Genomic DNA, 6,498 nt, shown 5'->3' with positions numbered 1-6,498 from the left:
TCAGCTGTCTTCCAAAACTTGTTAATAAATATGGCAGGGGTTCTCAACTCTTGCCCTCAGCGTCCTCTGTCCTGCAGAGTTTAGCTCTTACCCGGATCAAACTCAACTGCCTAATGCCTATATTAGTAATCCTGAAGACCTTGATTAGCTTGTTAAAATGTCTTTGATTAGGGCTGGAGAGCTAAACTGCAGGAAAGTGTAGGGCCAGTGTTGAGAACCCCTGAAATACGGGTTGTGAATTCTTGTGTTTCAGTGTTTGGCCACATGTCGGCGCTGCCATATAAAAAGTGGTGGTGGGGCATTGATCGTGACTCGAATCATGTTACTGACTCTCCCGCTCAAAGTGAACTATTAGTTTAAATGTTATATTTTCATAGCCAAATGCCCAATACACGTTCACATACACAATCGTTGATCATATTACAAATGAGAAAATAATTATAATGCAGTTAAAGATAAACGAGAAACACCCGATTTTACATCCCGAGTCGGAGAGTCGTTCGTTTGTCACGTGACAGAATGAACCCAACAGGCTTCTATAGATCCCTTTTCAGTTGGTTTTCTATTGGTTAATTAATAAGTGGCAAATTAAGGTTAACGGCGAATTTCCAATTATATGGACGTTTATCTTTGAAATTTACTTTAGATTGTAGCCATTTTACGCCTGCGTGTGGCGATGTGCGTTGTGAGCTTGACAGGAAATCATTCAACTCAACCTATTCTTTATAGGCATAAGCCTACATTCGAATACGTAAAAGACTATCCTTTATATACAACAATGTTTACATATCCACTGACAGTCACTAAAAGCAGAGAGTATGCTCATAATCAAATTACAACAAAGCAGATCTGCCTTTTCCTTTTTTGTCACTGTGTATGAGTGCGAAAACAACCTTGAAGGCCTACTGATGTAACGATGTAATGTAACCATAGACAAATATGGACAAGCGTCTGTGACGTCTCCCATAGACTTTCTGAAGAACGGGTTTGAAGCATAGACTGTAAAAAATGAATGTAACTCAAGAATCATGTCTAAATGATTTTATTCAGTCGAATCAAAAGATTCGAGTCACTGGGATGAATCAAAATCCACACCACTATCCAGAGGTTCTCTACAAGTAAACCACCACACACAAAAAAAAAGAAAGAAAAACGCGCACGCATACACAGTCGAGCACGCGCACACAGGTTCATGCACGAGGCTGAATCCAGCTTCTTATTCGCAGCTTCTTATTGACGCTATCCGTTCCACCTTAAATGACGCGAACTGCCGCGTTTGCTGGCTTCTTATTGACGCTCAACTTAGGGACCGTGCGGTTTTTCTCTTTTTCGCGTTTTTAAAGGGATCGTGTTGTGTCTATATTCAGAATAAAATAATAATACAAATGTTTAAATGCAAATAACACTGATATATCAGCGAAAATGTACTGTAAAAATATAAAGGCACATACATATAATTAGGCTACATTATTCTTTAATTATTGTACATGTCATCAGCTCAATTTAGGGATCATGTGGTTTTTCACTTATTCACACTTTTTAGAGATCCTGTTTGTATTTTTTATGTTTTCATAAAAGAATAATAAACTATTTTGAAAGGTAAATAACAAATAATAAAAACACATAAATTACTGTAAAACTATAATTAGGCCAACATTATTCTTTAATGTTTGCAATTAACATCATTTGGATGTATTCAATGCATGTATTTAAAAATAAATAAATATTATTACAAATTATAATTACACAGGGTAACCAGAGATTATGCACCAGCTTGGATCCAGCCTCTTATAAAGACCCAGGTGACCCAGCAACTTTGAATAGATGACACCTAACCCTGCAAGGACTCCAGAACATCAAACATGAATGATTATACAAAATTATCATTTTATAATTGCTTTAACATACACATTCATTTTGCTTGTATATATATATATGATATTTTTTAAATACTACAATTTGTGGTATTTTTTAACTGTACTTTACATTTTACATCTCATTAAATCCTATTGTTTTGTAACACAGAAACCTGCATTTTATGTAAAGCTACCTTAAATGATTGTGAAAAGGGTTATACAAATGAATGTATGAATTAAATTGAATTGCATTAAATTGAAAGTGCCATTGCATGGTTACTGTACAATAGAAAGATATGGACCCAATCTGACAATACATAAGAGTTATCACATTGTTGACCTACTGGGTTTCACTGATGCTTTATACCCTGTATCTGTGCTTGAATATATGCATGCACAATTTCAGATGTTTTTACTGTATAAAAAGCCATTGCATTGTTGGCTCAATTGGGGGCTCTATATCTTAGGTGTATTGTGATGGTGCGTAAAAAGTTGCACTGGGGCCTTATACACATTGTCCTTGACTGTCACCATGCACAAAATGAGACATTTTTACTGTCGCATCTTGAAGTTATGCTCCCATGAAGTTGACAGATGTGACTAGTTATGGGGAAGTTGCAGTTTTGGTTTCAATTTCATTTTCTGCCCATTTCGCAGCGTTGTTTCTTGGCCGCCTCAGAGGGTGCGTTAAATTGGACATTGTCCCATTAGAGTAGAGCTACTACTCTGACGAAATCCTCAATTTGAGCAATTTTTACTGGAGAATTTTTTTAATGAATTTTTTTAATTTTGCACTTTAGACAGTGCACAATAATCCGCCTAATGCATTTTCTGCCCATTTCGTGGCGCTGTTTCTCGGCCACCTCAGAGGGTGCGTTAAATTTTACAGTGTCCCAATAGACTAGAGCTCCTACTCTGACGAAATCCAAATTTTGAGCAGTTTTTACTGTAGAGTTTTTTTAAATTAATTTTTAAATTTTGCTTTTTACATTGCACAGTAAGCCATACATTTTCTGCCCAGTTTGCGGCGCTGTTTCTCAGCCGCCTCAGAGGGTGCGTTAAATTTGACATTGTCCCATTAGACTAGAGCTCCTACTCTGACGAAATCCACAATTTGAGCAGTTTTTACTGTAGAATTTTTTTTTATGAATGTTTTAATTTTGCACTTTAGACAGTGCACAATAAGCCGCCTAATGCATTTTCTGCCCATTTCGTGGCGCTGTTTCTCGGCCGCCTCAGAGGGTGCGTTAAATTTGACATAGTCCCATTAGAGTAGAGCTACTACTCCAACGAAATCCAAATTTTGAGCAGTTTTTACTGTAGAGTTTTTTTTAAATTAATTTTTAAATTTTGCTTTTTACATTGCACAGTAAGCCATACATTTTCTGCCCAGTTTGCGGCGCTGTTTCTCAGCCGCCTCAGAGGGTGCGTTAAATTTGACATTGTCCTATTAGAGTAGAGCTCCTACTCTGACGAAATCCACATTTTGAGCAGTTTTCACTGTAGAAATTTGTTTTTATGAAGTTTTGAATTTTGCACTTTAGACAGTGCACAATAAGCCGCCTAATGCATTTTCTGCCCATTTTACGGCGCTGTTTCTCAGCCGCCTCAGAGGGTGCGTTAAATTGGACATTGTCCCATTAGAGTAGAGCTCCTACTCTAACGAAGACAGTGCACAATAAGCCGCCTAATGCATTTTCTGCCCATTTTACGGCGGTCTGAAATTGTGCATGATAATAATCAAACACACTGAGTATGCAACCAATTCACACGAAATGCGTCTCTATACGCATTGTGTTTATCGTGCAATGTATACGCCAAAATGAGTTTTTACTTGCATATGATACGCATGGGTAGGTTTAGGCTGGTATGAGGGGCCATGGGACTTTCAACGCACCCTCTGAGGCGGCTGAGAAACAGCGCCGTAAAATGGGCAGAAAATGCATTAGGCGGCTTATTGTGCACTGTCTAAAGTACAATATTAAAAAATTCATAAAAAAAAAAACTCTACAGTAAAAACTGCTCAAATTGTGGATTTCATCAGAGTAGTAGTTCTAGTCTAATCGGACACTGTCAAATTTAACGCACCCTCTGAGGCGGCCGAGAAACAGCGCCACGAAATGGGCAGAAATGCATTAGGCGGCTTATTGTGCAATGTCTAAAGTACAAAATTCTAAAATTCATTAAAAAAACCTTCTACAGTAAAAACTGCTCAAAATTTGGATTTCGTTAGAGTAGTCGCTCTACTCTAATGGGACTATGTCAAATTTAACGCACCCTCTGAGGCGGCCGAGAAACAGCGCCACGAAATGGGCAGAAAATGCATTAGGCGGCTTATTGTGCACTGTCTAAAGTGCAAAATTAAAACATTCATAAAAAAAATATTCTACAGTAAAAACTGCTCAAATTGTGGATTTCGTCAGAGTAGGAGCTCTAGTCTAATGGGACAATGTCAAATTTAACGCACCCTCTGAGGCGTCCGAGAAACATCGCCACGAAATGGGCAGAAAATGCATTAGGCGGCTTATTGTGCACTGTCTAAAGTGCAAAATTCAAAACTTTATAAAAACAAATTTCTACAGTGAAAACTTCTCAAAATGTGCATTTCGTCAGAGTAGGAGCTCTAGTCTAATGGGACAATGTCAAATTTAACGCACCCTCTGAGGCGGCCGAGAAACAGCGCCACGAAATGGGCAGAAAATGCATTAGGCGGCCTATTGTGCACTGTCTAAAGTGCAAAATTCAAAACTTCATAAAAACAAATTTCTACAGTAAAAACTGCTCAAATTGTGGATTTCGTTAGAGTAGGAGCTGTAGTCTAATGGGACGATGACGAATTTAACGCACCCTCTGAGGCGGCCGAGAAACAGCGCCACGAAATGGGCAGAAAATGCATTAGGCGGCTTATTGTGCACTGTCTAAAGTGCAAAATTCAAAACTTCATAAAAACAAATTTCTACAGTAAAAACTGCTCACATTGTGGATTTCATCAGAGTAGGAGCTCTACTCTAATAGGACAATGTCAAATTTAACGCACCCTCTGAGGTGGCCGAGAAACAGCGCCACGAAATGGGCAGAAAATGCATTAGGCGGCTTATTGTGCACTGTCTAAAGTGCAAAATTCAAAAATTAATTAAAAAAAAACTTCTACAGTAAAAACTGCTCAAAATGTGGATTTCGTTAGAGTAGGAGCTCTACTCTAATAGGACAATGTCAAATTTAACGCACCCTCTGAGGTGGCCGAGAAACAGCGCCACGAAATGGGCAGAAAATGCATTAGGCGGCTTATTGTGCACTGTCTAAAGTGCAAAATTCAAAAATTAATTAAAAAAAACTTCTACAGTAAAAACTGCTCAAAATGTGGATTTCGTTAGAGTAGGAGCTCTACTCTAATAGGACAATGTCAAATTTAACGCACCCTCTGAGGCAGCCGAGAAACAGCGCCACGAAATGGGCAGAAATGCATTAGGCGGCTTATTGTGCACTGTCTAAAGTACAAAATTCAAAACTTCATAAAAACAAATTTCTACAGTAAAAACTGCTCAAATTGTGGATTTCATCACAGTAGGAGCTCTACTCTAATGGGACAATGTCAAATTTAACGCACCCTCTGAGGCGTCCGAGAAACAGCGCCACGAAATGGGCAGAAAATGCATTAGGCGCTTATTGTGCACTGTCTAAAGTGCAAAATTCAAAAATTAATTTAAAAAAACTTCTACAGTAAAAACCGCTCAAAATGTGGATTTCGTTAGAGTAGGAGCTCTACTCTAATATGACAATGTCAAATTTAACGCACCCTCTGAGGCAGCCGAGAAACAGCGCCACGAAATGGGCAGAAAATGCATTAGGCGGCTTATTGTGCACTGTCTAAAGTACAAAATTAAAAAATTCATAAAAAAAAAATTCTACAGTAAAAACTGCTCAAATTGTGGATTTCATCAGAGTAGTAGTTCTAGTCTAATGGGACACTGTCAAATTTAACGCACCCTCTGAGGCGGCCGAGAAACAGCACAACGAAATGGGCAGAAAATGCATTAGGCGGCTTATTGTGCACTGTCTAAAGTGCAAAATTCAAAACTTCATAAAAACAAATTTCTACAGTAAAAACTGCTCAAATTGAGGATTTCATCAGAGTAGGAGCTCTAGTCTAATGGAACAATGTCAAATTTAACGCACCCTCTGAGGCGGCCGAGAAACAGCGCCACGAAATGGGCAGAAATGCATTAGGCGGCTTATTGTGCACTGTCTAAAGTACAAAATTCAAAACTTCATAAAAACAAATTTCTACAGTAAAAACTGCTCAAATTGTGGATTTCGTTAGAGTAGGAGCTGTAGTCTAATGGGACAATGACGAATTTAACGCACCCTCTGAGGCGGCCGAGAAACAGCGCCACGAAATCGGCAGAAAATGCATTAGGCGGCTTATTGTGCACTGTCTAAAGTGCAAAATTAAAACATTCATAAAAAAAAGATTCTACAGTAAAAACTGCTCAAATTGTGGATTTCGTCAGAGTAGCAGCTCTAGTCTAATGGGACAATGTCAAATTTAACGCACCCTCTGAGGCGGCCGAGAAACAGCGCCGCAAACTGGGCAGAAAATGTATGGCTTACTGTGCAATGTAAAAAGCAAAATTTAAAAATT

This window comes from Siphateles boraxobius, unplaced genomic scaffold (genome assembly GCF_051911475.1).
Source record: "Siphateles boraxobius isolate OS27281-9 unplaced genomic scaffold, OSU_SipBor_1 66, whole genome shotgun sequence".
Classification (NCBI taxonomy): domain Eukaryota; kingdom Metazoa; phylum Chordata; class Actinopteri; order Cypriniformes; family Leuciscidae; genus Siphateles; species Siphateles boraxobius.
Note: the sequence above shows the minus strand (reverse complement) of the source record.